This window comes from Drosophila guanche, unplaced genomic scaffold (assembly GCF_900245975.1).
Source record: "Drosophila guanche unplaced genomic scaffold, DGUA_6, whole genome shotgun sequence".
NCBI classification, from domain to species: domain Eukaryota; kingdom Metazoa; phylum Arthropoda; class Insecta; order Diptera; family Drosophilidae; genus Drosophila; species Drosophila guanche.
Genome location: NW_022995746.1, coordinates 137,732 through 154,920, shown reverse-complemented (window position 1 = coordinate 154,920; position 17,189 = coordinate 137,732). Strand labels below are relative to the sequence as shown.

Below are 17,189 nucleotides of genomic sequence, written 5' to 3'. Positions count from 1 at the left end.
GGGAGAGACAGAAACTTATCAGCAGTCGATTAAAGAGCAAAAGGTAGAAGGCAAAAGCTCTGCCGACTACGTCGGAAGATTCTGTAATTACGCAGCGAGAGAGGATCAAAATGAACAAGACATAGCATCAGTCAATGCAAAGAAGAGAGATGGGTAGTCCTCCGCCAGCGTCATCTCAAGCTCATATATACATAGCAGACACAAACCAAGCATAGACAGGTGCTCTCCCGAGAGCATCTAGAGAAACTGCAGCCAACAAAGCTGTGCAGCGTGAAAGAGATGGACGGTAAATGCAGCGCAGAAACAGCAAACGACAAAGCAGAGAGCAGAGCGGGTTGGTTGATCGGTTGATCGACTCACGGCTGTTAGCCGAAAGCTTGGACAAAATAACGGATCACAATGCACGATAATGAACACGAACATAAGGTGTGGTTCAGAACTTTGTATTCTCTATTAATTTTCAAGAGATTTAACTTTTCCGTGGTTTACAATTACCCTTAATTTTTGTTACGTCAACCTAAAATTCGAATTGCGACCGAAAAACTGAAAATGTTTCCATTATCCATTTTTCTACTTAACTCTCCTAAGGTGCCTCTGGAGACACACCCTGTTATCCAATCCTTCTTAGCTAATTCATTTCACTCACACACAGGCATACATCCCAACCATCCAAATACACAAAACGTCCTTCCAACATTTAATCAAGAGGTGGTGGCGGTCCTTGTCCAGGTTGGGTTTGCTCAGAGCGTTTTAGTTGACCTAATTTGTGCTGGGCTCTGGCTCCGACGAATGCCAAAATCGTTTATTTACAGTAGAAAATGTCTATTAGGTTAATGCTATTTGAGGATTATTCAGCCAGAAAATCGCCAATCCAAACAAGAAAAATTCACTCAACTTGAACCGAAGTTGTTTTAAGGTTTTTTTTTTTAATTTTAAGTCCACTTGGGAGACAGAGAGAGTAAATCAGGGCACATCCAATTACACATAATTAAGCTTTAGTTTGGTTTGTGTTTGAAATCTTTGTCACGGACGTAAAGCTTTAATTGCGGCTGCTCTGCGTTCCAAGCTCTTTTACACACTTGTCTCGCTCATTCTCTCTCTTCAGCTTTGAGTGTTCCACGGCTGAGGCTGTTGCTTCATATGCTATTTATTTGTTGATACATGTATGTATGTATATGATTTTAATTGTAATATTTATAGTGACGTTTTTAAGCGGTATCTCAAGGTTTTATATCGCCTGCACCTTAGCTTTAGAAAATTTAGCAAATTCTTGTCTTCCCTTCACTACCAATCCTCACCCCTCTCTAACCCTTTGCGCCTTCTTTGTTGCATTTTGTAATTTGAACTTTGTCTTTAATTTTACTTGGCTTCTTCTTTGTTTGCCAGACGCACAAAATCTTTCCAACAGCTCTGTTTCTCTCTCATTGACTTGACTTTAATTTTGTTAAAGTTGGTAAGGAACTGGGGGAGGGGGGGTGGTAGTCGGCGAATATGACAAAATAAGTTGTCGAGTAGCCAAGGGAAACACTGTAATTGCCACGATCCTTTGACAAAATTATTGCATTTCTTGTGCTGCTCCCCCAATACGTAGGGTGATATGAGAGTTAGCCAAGCTCCGCTTAGGATAAAACATGCAATTGCGATAATTTCAGACAAAAATTGTTTAGCCGAAAAACAAAACTTTTTCCTGCACACAACAAACTCGTAAAAACTAGTAGGAAAACGAACTGAACTTTTGTTCTAGTATCAAAGTTCAAGATGCAATTCATCATCAACAAAAAGTATGCAATGTTCGGAAGAAAAATAAGGAAAAATCAGTTATAGGACTGACTACTTACTAGGAATATAGCCCTTCCATCATATGTATATTTATGTGCATAGACATAAGTATTGGTGCTAAGAAAATATCTGAGCGCTATATCTTAATTCTTAGTAATTCTTCTTAATCTTAATTTGTAAGGATTTCTCCCTTAAGAAACTCTTTGGCATTTAAGAGCGCAGTTCCACCTACTTCTCCAACTATCGACTTTACAAGATTATTACACTCGCAGTCTCTTAAAATCCATTCACACTAAGTATGTGAGATTTCACTTTAAATTTTAAAGTGAAAGTTTTCAGATTTGTGCCACCTTTGTTTGCATTTATCTTCATTTGTCAGACCAACAGAGGCAGCAGGAGGAACAGAAGGAGCTGGCACAGAGTAGAAGCAGCAGCTGTCAACAATTTGCCGACCACAAAATTGTCGAGGGAGCCATGAAGGAGTGTCGGAATTTGGTGCTGGGATTTCGCCCAGAATTCAGCATCGTTTCTCCCGAGAAACTTACTAATTTGCTTGATTACTCCAGAGAATTGTGAAAGGGCGGGAGCACATGGCACACAAGGCGGCTGAAATTTGAAATCTATTATAAAAGTTTTTTACCCCCAAAATGAAGGCACACTGGGGACAGCTAAGAGAGCAGGTTGGGCGTGGGTCGTCTTTGACGGCGTCGACATGGGTCAACACTTTGACAGAGACAAGGACACAGTCCAACAAAAAGAAAAAAAAATTCCAATAAAGGCGGGGAAAAAGTAAGAGAGGGCTAAAAAAGTAGTGAATGTAGCAGCTGTGTAATAGAAGATAGAAACAATTCTTTGAACAACTTTTTCTGATGCTGCCTCTTCATTTTATCTTTATCTTTCTGTCTGTCTCTCTCTCTCTCTCTCTCTCTCACCAGTTTTTAAGGTGAGACGGACGGGATAACTTTCGTACATGTCTAGCGTCTGTTACGCTGCACAACAAATCAAGTTCCAAGTGGATATCCAGGGAACTTTTGATTCTTGTTATTTTCTTTTGTTAGCCCCCACCGCTCAATCTCGTTCCGCGCGTTGTTCTCTTTGATTGGGTTGGTGACTGCTCCTTGATGTTCTTCGATTTGTTGGTGCGGTGTACTAGGCATTGAAAATCAATGGGCAAAAGTAACACAAGTGGAGCTTGTAAAGGAGAGCTTTAACCGTGTATTTTATAAAATGGTGCAGGTGCTTTGAAGGACTATTGAGTAAGGGAAGGAATTTTTCAAGGTTTGGTGGAAAATTTGTATGCCCAAGGCGGGACTATTTGACGTTATTCTGGGAGTTATTCTCGGCAGCAAGCCTTTAAAAGTGGATGAACATATCCTACAACAAAATTTAAATTTAAAATTACATAAGTACATATGTATATAGAGCAATAAACCTTCTATAAACCTATTTCTAGTTCAGCTAACATTTTATTTGCTGTAGCATTTAGAAAACGCCTTTGAATATTCCAATCCAATTCTTTATTATCCCTCCTTACCTGCCATCTATTAAATCATATTTTTATCATACCTTTGAACTCCTTAAGTCTTCGTTCCTTAGTAGCTTAACCTCTTGAAGCTTTGCTTTGATCTCTCTTAGCTTCGCCGTCTATAATTTACTCAACTTCAGCAGACAGCAAGGGGGTAGAGCGGGCAGACAGAAAGCGAGCTTGGCAAACAGAGAGGCCGAGCGGGAAAATATAAAGGGAGCGCGGGCAGAAAGATAAATACAACCAAAATATATGAGAGCGGGGACAGAGACGCATTTCGGCACGCTTATCAAAGATAATTTTAAGCCGCATCTAAAATGATTTCTTTGCTTTATTTTATAACACTCTCTTTTTGACTGTCTCTGTCTTTTAACCGTTCGTTACACCTTTTCTTTTTTTGTTGAGCTACGCGACTTTTTACGCTGACTGTGCGTTGTCTGGCAACGCTGGCCTAGACGTGCAAAGAGAACAGAGAGTGGGGTGGGAGCGAGGCTGGGTGCGTCCCAATGTTGACACTCAGTGAACCCAAAAAGGAGACAGAGGCAAAAACAACAAGTGGAGTACAGCAAGCAATGCCTGCCCGAAGCTTTTGATGCCCTTACCGCACCATCGCTTCACCTCGTATAAATAAACTTTATCTTGTCAAAAATAATCAGAAAACTCTCTTGCTGAAGGGTATAAGTAAACCGTTCTTCACTGCTATGCACTGCTCTTTTTATGGTCAGGGCTGAAGGGTATAAGTAAACCGTTCTTCACTGCTATGTACTGCTCTTTTTATGGTCAAGGCTAGAGCCTCTGCCGGTACTGCCTGGACATGGCTGAGGACTTCCGTTTTGTCCTGCATCCCGTTCATCCTCTACAGCGACTATTGGATGAGCAATTTTGACAAAAGGGTGGACGAAGAAGGGGCTTGGACTTTTGTGCAAATATTGGACATAGCCATGAGCCCGGACCAGAGGGAGAAACAAACCGAACAGACCAGGAGGGGGGCTGGATTGATGAGCAGAGAGAGCAGAGCGCACCAGACGGTGAGATGGATGAGAACAGACAGTGGAAGCTCATTTTTTGGAAGAACGCAGTTTAGTCCCTGTGGAGTCCGTGGGGTCTATTGCGACGGAGTTGGGTAGCGGTTTAGGACTTGTGTGTAATTAAGCAAAAATTTCCAAATCGTTTGTAGTTGTTGTCCCTGTCTATTATGGCTGCCAGTTGACTGATACTGCCTCTCCGCTGTCCTTGCCGCGGCTGACCCCTTCCCATGACCTTCTCCTATGTCCTTACTGCTTCTCAACACCCGCCATGTTCCCTGTTGTTACTGTGATAATAATCACTTGTAAATAGATCAAAGCTGGCATTTTATTTGAAAATAAACCTCCATAAGGGGAGGTTTTCGGATATTAAAGTTTAAGCGTCACCCAATACTCAATGTCCTTCGTTTAGTCTGGGGATTATGTTGACTAATTAGAGACCGACGAGGAAGAGTCCATTGTGCCATGGGGACAAAAGGGATTTACAAGTTAAAAATGGGATTTTGACTTTTTGGGCGGGTATTGGTTGGAGGAGGGTATTTTTGAAACCTAAAATGGGTAAATGGGGATGTCTCAAGAGGATTGGAGAATTTTTTTAAGGCCTGGTATACATGAATTGGAAGAGTAATTTTCGTAGTCATTTGGTCCAATGACAGTGACAACAAAATACACAAAAGTACGCGAAAAAAATAAAATAAATACTATTTTTTAAAAGCTTTAAACGAGAACCCCAAAATAATGTTAAAATTCCATTAAACTCTATTACATTTTCATCTATTTGTATTGCAGATTCGTCCGTAACAGGCTCATCCATCACTTTAATTGCATAAAAAACGCCGTTTAACAACACAAATAATTGCCGTGGAACTGACTCTCTTCTTTAAATTGCTATCTTCACAACTGAAAAACGAAGCTCTTAACTTACTTTTTTACTAAGCTAGGTAAAAAACCACAACGAAAATGTCAACGAACAAACAAAAACATTAATATATGTGAGAAAAATATTCACCACACAGGAAACCAAATTAAATAAGTAAATCTTGCGGGCATGAAAAAACTGGATACGCAAACAAACAAAAAATAAGAGAAAGGCAACTGAATCGAGTATAAAATATATATGCCAGAAGATAAAGCACAAAGGGATGCCAGGACTCGGCTCTCAATGTCACTTCTCGACCAAAAAAAAACAACTGAAAAACGAGAAATTAAATTGTGAATCGTAATGTTAACGCAACCAAATGCCCAAAAGTCCAAGAGAGACAGAGATCCGAGCCGGCTTTAACCACAATGAAATGTGAATGGAAGAGCACTAACCAGAAAAAAAATATATTTATTCGCCTTTTTTTTGGGCGAAAACTTTATTCCCTTAAAGAGGGAGACACACACACACAGAAGGGTTGAAGCGGTATTCAACGGCGCGTAGAGGTGGGGAGTGTGGTTAAAACAAAAGTAACGTAATTTCACAGCAGTGAAACAATGGCCAACGGCTTGGGAGCAGAATCAATGAAAACCAAATCGAATTAAACGAAAGAAATGCTAGAGAAAACATGGGACAAAATCATATCATAGATGTTCTATCGAAGGAGAAGAAGAATGAAACATACAAAAAATATTATTAAGTATTTATAGGCCTTAAAAAAGTAAATAAGTCATTTTGAAAATTGTTAGGCATTTTTATATCCATTAAAGGTCGTTTAATTGTCTAAAAAAAACAGCATTCAATATAAAATCAAGATCCACGATCCTCGACTTTTTTCGACTCCCAGCTAAAGTTCTGCCTTCAGCAGAGAATAAAAACACAATAAAAAAGTTTTCAAAAAATATTTCCTTAAACATGCGCGCTGGCAAAGGAATTTATTGATTCATTTTGACAAACAAAACTGCGAGCACCCCAGAACCCGGAAACCAGAATCCAGCCACAATTGCGGGCCATGGTTAAGGAACACCGATTTGCATGGCTGCCGGGTTACCGACTCCAGTGTTCGGTCTGTCTTTTTTTTTTTCCCCGGTGGCCAAATGATTTTTTTTTCTGTTCAGTGGTACAGAGAGAGAGACAGAGGTACAAACACATTTTTCAGCATAAGTCTTGAAGAAAAAACAAAAAAACAACAAACGAGAAGGGTCGTGTGAGACGCTTCTTACGCGTCACAACTTTTATACCCGGCACTCAGGACTACATCTAGATGTAGAAGACATCGCCAACCACTAGATATCGTTCACATTACAGAACACGTAGTAAAAAGCCTACTAAATAAAATGCATCAACAAAATTGGATCAGTTAATCGTATTTTCCAATTTATGAGATATTTAAAACAGCAATAAAATTGGTACTTTTTCCCTGCAAATTCTGTGCAATAATGACCGCTAGGTTTCACAGCAGATTTTTCGAAAGTGGCGCCATCTATGAACATTTTCTCTACGCAACTTTGATGGTCACTCTTTTTCTAATACAGTGCGTTAAAAACCGAGTCTTGGTTTTAACTTTTAAAAATTAGCTTTTGGCCACTGTTTCCGCAACTGCTCGCAACCAGTTCGGAATCAAAATCTCAAAATAAAAAGCCAAGTGCTGCTGGTTCGACCGAGTCGGAATTCAAATCAATTTAATCTCTTCTTCTTTTCAATTTCGATAGTCACCTATTAAATGTATGTTCTTCCTCTTTCTCTATCGTATTCACATATTACATGTATTTTCTATAGCAACAAACTTCTGTGAGTATGCCGTAAATGCAACAATTCAATATCTTAATGCTACAAATTCATTTTACTTATACAAAATACTAATTGCTCCCGGCCATAAGCCCTTTGCGCTAATTTGGCGTAAACAGCCACCAAAATTGGTCATTGGGACAATAGTGCATCTGCACCTCAGCGGTGTTTTGTCAAATTTTAAATTTTTTCTTCATCTGTCATCTACATCTACAACACTTCTTACACCAACACGCTCGCCACCCTTCCCTAGACACACATACTGCAGACTCGCGGCAGAGGCAGAGGCAGCGCCCGAACGCCGGGGTGGGTTAAAAGTCGGTAGAGGAAGAGGCAGAGGGACAGCAAGGGCAGGGGCCGAGTGAAGCAGAAGCAGAGTGTGAATGAGAGAATGTAAAAAGAGCAACAAAAGCTGAGGGGGTGGGTTTAGCGACTGGAAATTAATTTCTCCATTGTGGCTATAATAATGATCCGATCGGATCCCAATTTGGTGATCTGATAGATATGGCCATTTCCTATGGAATGGCGTTTTTAGTTTTCTTTTATCTTCAAAACTGTAGATTTGGGAGGGTTTCGCCCTTTTGCGGGGGCTTCAGTTTCAGTGTGAGCATACAGCAGTCTGGAGCCAAAATTTGGTGGCTCTAGCTCTTATAGTCTCTGAGAACTAGCCGAAAAACAAGACGGACAGACGGACAGACAGACATGGCTCTATCGACTCGGCTATTGATGCTGATCAAGAATATATATACTTTATGGGGTCGGAAACGTTTCCTTCTGTGCGTTACATACAACCGTTATTCTCCACAAACACAATATACCCTATTTACTCTTCGAGTACCGGGTATAAAAATACTGAATACAAATTATTAATGAAAATACCGGAGGGGCGACTTTGCTGGAGAGCTGCAGCACAGGAGGCTAAGGGGAAGGGGATGGGTCACTTGTGGCAAGGCAAAAATGGAAGCCACGTTTTTGCAAATTGTTGTTTGCCAAACGAAATTTAAACAATTCGTGCTCTTTACTTCTTTTGCTACCAAATTTTGGAAATTTCTTTTTTAATCCATCCTCGCACTCTTTTTTAACCCCTTCTTTCAGTCAAGTCCTCTTTAGTACAACTCTTTCTTTCTCTTTCTGCACCTTTCTGTCATGGAATCACATCACCTGTCCATCCTTCACACGTTCAGAGCTCGCTGCAGTGTCGCATAAATTTTGTTGGTTTGACGCGCGCATTTCACAAATGGATGAAAGGCCGACTAGAGGGGAGAGCACGAGGGGAGCGGTAGTTGTTGTTGTTGATGGGGGAAGCGACGCTAGCGAAGTTTGGTGAAGTGATTGGGATTCTGCTCTTGCCTCCCCAAGCCATATGCATTTCAATATTTAAGCACTTAAATGTTAATAAATTGGCAAAATTGGGAATTGCAAAAAAAAATGCACTGGCACGTTTCTGCTGTTAGGGATGCCAGCCGGCATTGAGTAAAAAGAGTAAAAGAATAGGGAATATAAAGTTAATTAAACTCGATGTTAGTGAGCAGGAAAGATCATTCCCATAGTTAGATTTTGGAGAGAGCTGTCAAAGCACGGCAGCATTTTGAAAACTAGTTTTATAAGTAATGTACACACACATATTAGAGGTTTTCTGATCAATTGGGCATAAACATATTTCTTCGAAGACGTGCAAATCTGGGGCTTAAACTGAGGAAGAACATCGAAGAACCCAAGAAGCAAACGATACAGTCGATAGTTCTGTCATGCAATCTGAACAAAGGATATTAAAGAGGAGAGTTCAATGGAACTAGTTTCCGAATGAGCTTACCCTTTAAACAGGCAACGAATGCACAAAGTAATCCCCATCAAATAGGTACTAAATCGTTATTTCCCTCTTAGAAATTATGTTTTGAGTTTACTCTTCCGTTGACTCTCTCCTTTCTCCATGCTTTAAATCTTCAACCCATTTTAAACACATCGTTATCCTTCTATCCTAACTGTCCTCCTATCCACGGTAGTGTACCCCCTCGCCTACTCGAATGTCCCCAGGTCTCAGTGGGACCATTACCTAAAAATTGTGACAACAAGAAAAGAGAGACGCAAATAATGTTGTCGCTCCTCGTCTTTTGCCCATGCGGGAGACATTTGTATAATTTGTTTGTGTTTTTGTGTGTATTTTTATGATTGTGTCAACGCGGCAGAAATGAAACGAAAAGAGGGAAGAAGACAGAAAGTGAGTCAGGAGTGAGTGAGAGGAAACAACAGCCCACAAAACGACCAAACGATAATCATAATAACGGGTCACGGGGACACAACGAGGCCCCAGGGAGAAAGTCGAGAAGAAAGGGGAGAAGCTCCTTTTGAAAAAGTGGCCGTAGTTGGGTTTTGGGAAAGGGCAGGTCGTTTAGTTGTGCCTGTAATTGCCTAGAAAAATGCCCATTAAAGGCAAAATATAGACTCCCCCATTTTCCACCCTCCCTCTTACAGGTGAGCGCCACAAGCCCGGGGAGGCATCAATTTATTGAAAAACAATCTTTAGACATTAATTGGCAAACAGAGTTTAGGCAGAGGCAGGAGGCAAAGCATATTTAAAATGCTCCCTCGGGGGGAAAACATGCATAAGTTAGTTATTCCTAACTTATTAATTGTTTTAGGAACTGAAACTGAAAGTTTTGGGTGGGGAAAGTAGGCAGGAAATTGGGTAGGACATGAAGAAAGAAAAGTGCTAGGCAAGACAAGGCACTGGTACAGGAATGCAATGGTTAACTCTTCATTCCTGTGTGTAAATGACTATTCAAGTTGCTGGAAAGAGCCTTAAAAAGATGAGTAACGAGGAACCAACATGCAACAATGGGCACAATTTTATGCAACCATGAAATCTGCAGTGAATTCTCGATCACAAAATAATATTGTACAAATTAAGTAAACTATTATTTTCAATCTGAACTGTGCTAAAAGAGTAATTATGCTTTAATTTACCCAGTCTTTAAATAATTTGGTTAGATTTGGTGTGGGTTCCAACCTTTCCCCAAACTCAAAGGTATCCAAAAACTAACCTAAAATTGTTTTTCATTTCCCATACAAGTTGACACCAGTCAAAAATAAATTTGCCAAAATTAGCTCCAATTATTTCCCACGATGCCCATAGCTTTGTCTCTACCAATTACTCTGCCACCTTTGCGGTCTATTTTAAGCACACGCACACAAAGAGAGAGATAAACAACTTTTGTACAAGAACAGAAATCACGCGCACACACTTGTCCAAACAGCAAGAAGTCACAAAATAGCTCCACCTCTTACTCTCGCTCTCAGTCTCCCTCTCTGACTCCCTTTTTGTCTATCTTTTGGTCCTACATGTGTGACAATCTCTGCTTCTCTACTCTCTGCTCTCTCCCTCTATGCGTTCTTCTTCTTGGTTGCTAGGCTTTGCTTGACGCAGTCACGTGTTTAATTATTTACGTGACTTGGCGGCATTTTCTTTTCTTATTTTTTTTTTGTGCTCGCTGATTTTCCTTAGCTTCTCTTTATGCTTATATTCTCTTTTTTTTCTTTTCTTTTTTGTGTAAATATTTATTGCCAGTTTTAGGGCTTTAGGGCATGTGGGACGATTCTTCTTTCTTGCACTAAAAAGAAAACTAAAACTGCCAACGTGTGCGTTGTTTAAATGTCAATACTTATTTGTAAGTGGGCTATAGATGGCTGAAGCTGAAGCTATAGTTAAGCTTATCATAATCGTTTTACAACTTTGTGATGGGAATCGTGTAAATAAAATATTATTTGTGAGAAAATATTTTTAGAAATATGTATGTAAGGCATGCATGGCATCTTATCTCCTACATATCTATCCTATATATCTACCTATGTACACAATCATGTCCTAACTCCTATCTCCCGGCGATTAGCTTAAGACTTAAATCGATGCGAGACCCATTGAGAAGGAACAGGGAAACGGCAGCGATAAATATTAGGAAAAGATCATGATCATGATGCAAGTATCTATAGGATATGTAAATCGAAGAAGAGGCCTGGTTTTGTTAACAGCAAAAGTAACGCAGAAGTCCAGCGTTTTCTAAGGAAATTTCGTTTCGATTGTCTACAAAATTCGACTGGCCAAAGCAGAAAAATATGGAAAAATACTTTAGATTACTTAAAGTTTAAACAACTCATAAAATGCATACAAAATTCGATGTCACTCGCAGCAAACACAATTAAAAAGCCAAGCAAAGTCATTAAAAATGTAAGCAGCTTTTTGGGCTTACACACGCAAGCACACACATGCAGCAAACACACCCTCAAGCACACACAGGGACATAACATAAATTTCTACGCTTGCTTTTGTTTATTGAAACAACAACATTAAATAAAAGGTATGAAGCAGCAACGAAATTGATCTGTGTGTCTGCGAAGAGGCACAGACATAGCCTTTTTTCGCGTCCGATTAACGTGCCAGGGTGGGGCAGGAGCAAGCAGGATTAATTACGTGGCGTCACAGAAAGAGTTTTTTTTTGCTAACTTGATCAAATTGTATTAATTGAGTGAAGCTGACAAAGCAAATATTTGAATTATACTTTTGTTGGTTTTTTCTAATTGCTGGAGGGCAAATTAAGGCAGTTCCTGTGTTTCATATTTAAGGTGGAAAAAATTTGTTGAATATGTAAGAAAATATCTGTTGTGTCCCCAGTCAATTTCAGAAATAAAACCTTCATCTGTGGCTTACAATAATCCTTGTTGCTTTATCAATTCGTAGGAACTTTATAAAAATTACAATTCTATTAAATTTCATATTTTGTCATATTTTAGCTATAGAAGCTTCCTAAAAGGAAACAAATTCTGTTATTCGAATAATTCCAACATTTTGAGTCAATGACCACAAATAAAAGACTAAGCTGTCAAACGGGCTGCCATCGATAGATACGAAAAATGTGTCATTCATTGTAATCCATTAAGTCGCTCAATTGCTGTTACTCCAAAGGGTTTTAAATATTTACTTGTCACTTGAATATTTGAATTATATATTTGACATAGCAATTTTCTGTCCCACCTCTACTTCCCAGACCATTGGTGGACTTCTGCTAAAATTATTTGGATTTATTTAATTACAAAAAAAATATGTTCATTTTGTTTGACAGTTTCACGAATTTTTTAGCGTACGCCAAAAGGCTTAAAAATCTCTGACCGCATATGGAACCGACAGAAAACTGAACAAACAACAATTATTTGTGCTCTTTTTTTACGCGCCAACAATATTTTTGGGGCGCCTTAATATATGCAACGGTTTATGTCGAATACTTTGCCTCTGTCAAGTGGCATTAAGGCCCGCTCAAAATGCGATTGACAATGCGAGCAGGACGGACCACAGGACAAGGCACAACACACACACGCAAAATATAACTAGAAGGGTATGGAATATAGCGACTAAAACATACCTACTAAATATGTTTAATATATTTGTAGGGTTCTTTTTCAACTTTTCGAATGAATGGTTAATGAATGGCAACCTGATGAGGTGTTGGGCTAAAGCGTGTTACAAATTTACATTATTTATAGATGAAAAGATGGGAAATTAACCTAAATACAATATGGAAACAATCTTTAAAACCTCGCAGACTATTTCTTAAGAATTTACAATTAGCTCAATCGGTTAGGCTATAAGTATGGCGCCTGAGTCATGCAATGCTCCTCGTCGGTTATGCGGCGGCAGCTTTCTGCATGCGTTTTGGAAAAACTAATTTAAAATGATTTAAATAATTTGTGTATCTATCAACGAAAAAATTATCAAGTGATTTTCGAGTCAATTATTGATATTGATATTGAAACAACCATTATTTCTGACTACCTTTCAAATCTTTTTTTATGCCAAATAATAAGTATTCCTATCGCTATGCTGTTCTCATCACTTCGTATTTTTCCAGTAGTTGCTGTCCCCCGCAGGCAAAAAACGCAACAGACAGACAGCGATAAAAAGCTTTGCCAATAATGGTATATCTCTCCGTGTATTTTTGTGTATGTGTTCCGAGTGTGCAACTGTGTGAGTGACACACTTATTGATGTAATAACATGTGCATTAAATATTTATTGTATTGGGTAGACAACATGACACTTTCCTCCGTTTACTTTTTTTACACTCAGCCACACACAGACAGAAGACACCTTTCCTACTCCTGCTCCTTCAGCTTTTTTATGGGCCACACATGGAGCTAAAGTGGCCCCAGGAATTGTCTTCAAGTCAAGTGATTCGAAAGGTATCCCCCATAGGTATAGCAAATGTATTTGTAACAGTGTAGTGGCTGTGAGTGTTCGAAAGAGAAACTGTGTCACATTCGATGATGGCAGCATCAGCGTCTGCTGCTTTTTCCTGGTTGCCCTTTAAGGAGCGTAGCCCGGAAGAGCCTGAAGCCCCACAGGAGCCAAGACGTTTGCATTATAAAATATCAAAGAGGTAAACAGAATGGCAAAAAATCAAAACAATCTAAATGGGGGGAAAAAGTTTATGTTCAAATGAATTGAAAGTAGAGTTGAATTGAGAGTTGAGCATTCAAACGGGTAAATATCAAATATGAACGTTGCTAAACAACGTTTCGCATGTTTTGCTGCATTTCTAGGGCAGATTTATTGGTTGTGATGGATGTGCCTTGTTTTTGTGAATTTTATGAATGATATTCATTGACATTTTATGGAATATTTTATATTATTTATTACATGTAAATATATACTTATGTACATACTATGGATATTTTGCAGTTTTCCATTTCATATATTTTTATAGGATATGCCTGTTCTAAAGGAAGCAGCCCGGAAGGGGCTTGAGGTTTATAATTTCCTCAAGGGAGTGATTCTTGGAGTTTCTAGCTCTCAAGTTCTTAAATATTCAGTGAAAATTATTTTTCTATGCGTTCAATTTAATATTTTTGTGTTAATATGAATGTACATCCAGGGAATATGAAAAGAGATAAAATAAATACAATGATCGTTACGTTTATATACTATTTTCTAACCTCTTTGCATAGCATATGGAAAAATATTACGAGAACAAAGCAACAAAAAATAGAATGCAATTAATGACGAGAACAAAAGAGAGAAACCCCACAAGCGACGAACCATCAAAAGCAGCTCTCAGACGCACCCCAACCCAAGCTCAAAGGGTTAAATTACAGCAGCAAAACGAGAAAAAGGGAGAATAAAGAAAATGGGAGAGGGCGGCGGAAAAGCAGGCCCCTGAGTGAGCTCTAAAACTGCATAATTCGAATAATTTGCAGTGTAATTAGAGATGCACTTAAATGGTCAACAAGGAGCAGGACCTCAAAACATATTACACTAAATACGAATGTGAGTACAGGCAACACACACTACTTGAAAGAGTGAACAAAATAAAAAAAAAACATGAAATAAAGAGAGCGGAGCAGCAGACAAAGCTGGAAAAGTAACAGGTCGAAAAGAGGTTAGTTGGTTCCAAAGTTTTAAGTTTAGGGGTAATATCTACTAAAATGTAAGATAATTCTGTGCTAGTTTTAGTTACATAATCCCACAAGTATTTTCCACATCTGAAATTTGTTAGTGTATTACATTGTTCTACCTGCTTCAATCATCTTGACACTCTCTTGACTCTCGTTTCTACTGATATAATTATTGCCGTCGTGTCCTAGTCGTAGCAACAGCCTCGTCGTTCTGGATTTTCTTCAACAAACAAACAACAATATGCTGTGCGCAAAATTTGTTGGATGTTTTTATTCTTCTCCCGTATTTGTTTTTTTGCTTTTGTTAATATATTTTGCCTGATTCCACAGTCGTTGTCGTCTGTCGAATTATATTTTATAAGCCACTTGGAAAAGGATGCGGAGCGTGGGACAAAGAAGCAGGCAGAAGCAAAGGAAACTTTTCACCCAAAAAGCAAACCAATTTCATGCCGAGATCCCGAAAAATGTTTAAGCAAATAGACACAGGCAGAAGAGCTGCCTGTCTGTGTGTCTCTGTATGGGTGTGTATGCGGCGTGGTCACAGGTGCCAGGTTGACTGCGGTTTTTCTACCCATTCAGCGAGGAGTGCTAAAGGGTATTTTTTATTTATAGTAGATACTGGTGAAAGGCAAGGCAAAGCGTGGGTTGGGATGTGGCATGTGTATCTTAATTTGATTTACTAACTTCATTAGGAAGAGAATTCTTTAGAATTTCAAGTTTATTTAGTAAGCCTCCACGCATAAATCTCAGCAAGAGGTATCAATCAATCGAAACTCGCCCCTTAAACTTCTCTATTGCTATTCCTTTTTTCGTCGCCTCGACATTTTCGCTGCTTATTATAACCATTTTTAAAGCTACGAAAAAAGAGAGCAACGCAAAGGTGAGATAGGTAGAGAGAGAAAGGGAGTGAAACTTTTTGCTGCTTCTGCTAGCCGCAGACCTGCCCGGCCAGACTTTGCGAGTCATTTCGCTTCACTTTGGTTTCCTTTCACTCTCCTTAGGCCGCGCCCTCTCTCTCTATTCTACCCATAAAGGCGGCCCCCTTTGCCAGACGGCGGCGCATTTTAAGCATCTTAAAAAAAGTGTTCCCCGCAGGCACCCAACCAGCACAGCACACATTTGCGGGTTAAAGCTTTTTGGGCTCCTTCTGTTTTTCACCGTTTTTATTTTAATAATTTATCCGTTTGCTATTTATGTGACAGGTGATAGCCGTGGAAAGGAGTAGGATCCCAACTTCCACTATAACGTTTGACCATCCAGTCGCATGGTTGGTCAACGGTTGGAACTTGGTCTAGACTTGGGGCACCCGCAGCTGGTTTAATTGCTGCGACTGTGAGGGGTACAGTTTTGTGTCAGTGTGTGTCTCAGAGGTGCTTTTTGGAGCTCATTGAACTGGTCATGTACATATGTATGTACATTTAAAAAGGACATACCAATCCAGAGGACTGGTAGGAGTTCGGGTATAAAAACCTGAAAGAGAAACAGATATAGATCATTTAAAACAGACATGGACACACATGTTCTTTCCAATATATTTCAACAACTTTAATGGGTCTTTCTTGAACCTCTTTCCTCCTACATCCTCAAGAATCACCGGTTAAACGCTTCCTTCCTTGAGTCACAATTTGTTCCAGATAAGAAACAGGCTCGCTGTCCTTGACGAGAGATGATTTTGGGTAAATGCCACTACATGGTGCATCATTAGCTAAACGACAGTTTAAGCCTTTTTCCACAGCCACATTAAAAACAGAAACAAGAGCGAGCGAGACGTGAGCATATAGAATGGAAAAGGAAAAACAAGAAGAAAATGTTGTTGGCCAACCAAGATATAATTTTCTTTTGGAAGAGCCACATGAAGGAAATGTACCACATAACATTAAGCAACAACTCATATTCTTGAAAATATAGCCAGCAGACACAAGAGAGAGAGAGAACCCGCCGGTTGATGGGCAAAACCTTTTTTTACTTGCGGCAAGCTCTAATGAAGCGTCAAAGGGGTGAGCACGAAGAAGCAGGAGAGACTATTCCCCCTCGCAGAAGAAAAACAAACATCATCATCAGAGACGGTGGAGGAGGCGAAGGCGGAGTAGAGACGGACGGAAATATGACACTGATGTCATTTTACATATGTGTATGTAAGTATGTATTACTTGGATGAGCAAGCAAATTCTGTGGCATTTTAGCTGGGGAAATAAAGCACAAAGAAGGGATTGGTAGTGTGAATAAACCAAAATGAACTTTGAAGTGGCGAAAAGCAAGTTTTCAAGGTTAATTTTTAAGGAACAAAATGTTTTGCTTTTAAATCAAACAAAGTGTCAGTCAAAAATTTAATCAAAATCGCTCCTAAAGAAAATTTTTATTAAAATAACTCAACGAAATATTGTACTTTAAAATGGAAGCTGGCAACTTTGCTTGTTGGCTCATTAATTTTCAGCGGTAAAACGAGTAAAACATCTCACTATGGGGAATTTGAACACTTTCCCTGGACGAAACTCATTTGTCAGAAGTCGTAAAAGTAATATTTTTTTAACAGATATACCTAAAAAATTAACAGTGCGCATCACTGTTAAGATAACAGCTGTTAAAGTCAACTGTTTGCTTAAGACCAATAGAAGATAATCGGAAAACTGATTTTTTGAAATTCTGAAAATTTGTCTTTGAATAGACGTACGAAGTGTTCGGTTCCCGCCGGAAGCATTAAACTGCACAGATAT

General features: G+C 39.2%; 1 protein-coding gene across 1 annotated transcript in view; it reads right to left on the bottom strand.

The window, feature by feature from the left end:
• Window positions 1-17,189, bottom strand: part of LOC117581678 (CUGBP Elav-like family member 2) — a 95,802-nt gene that overhangs the window by 51,999 nt on the left and 26,614 nt on the right. The window lies entirely within an intron of this gene.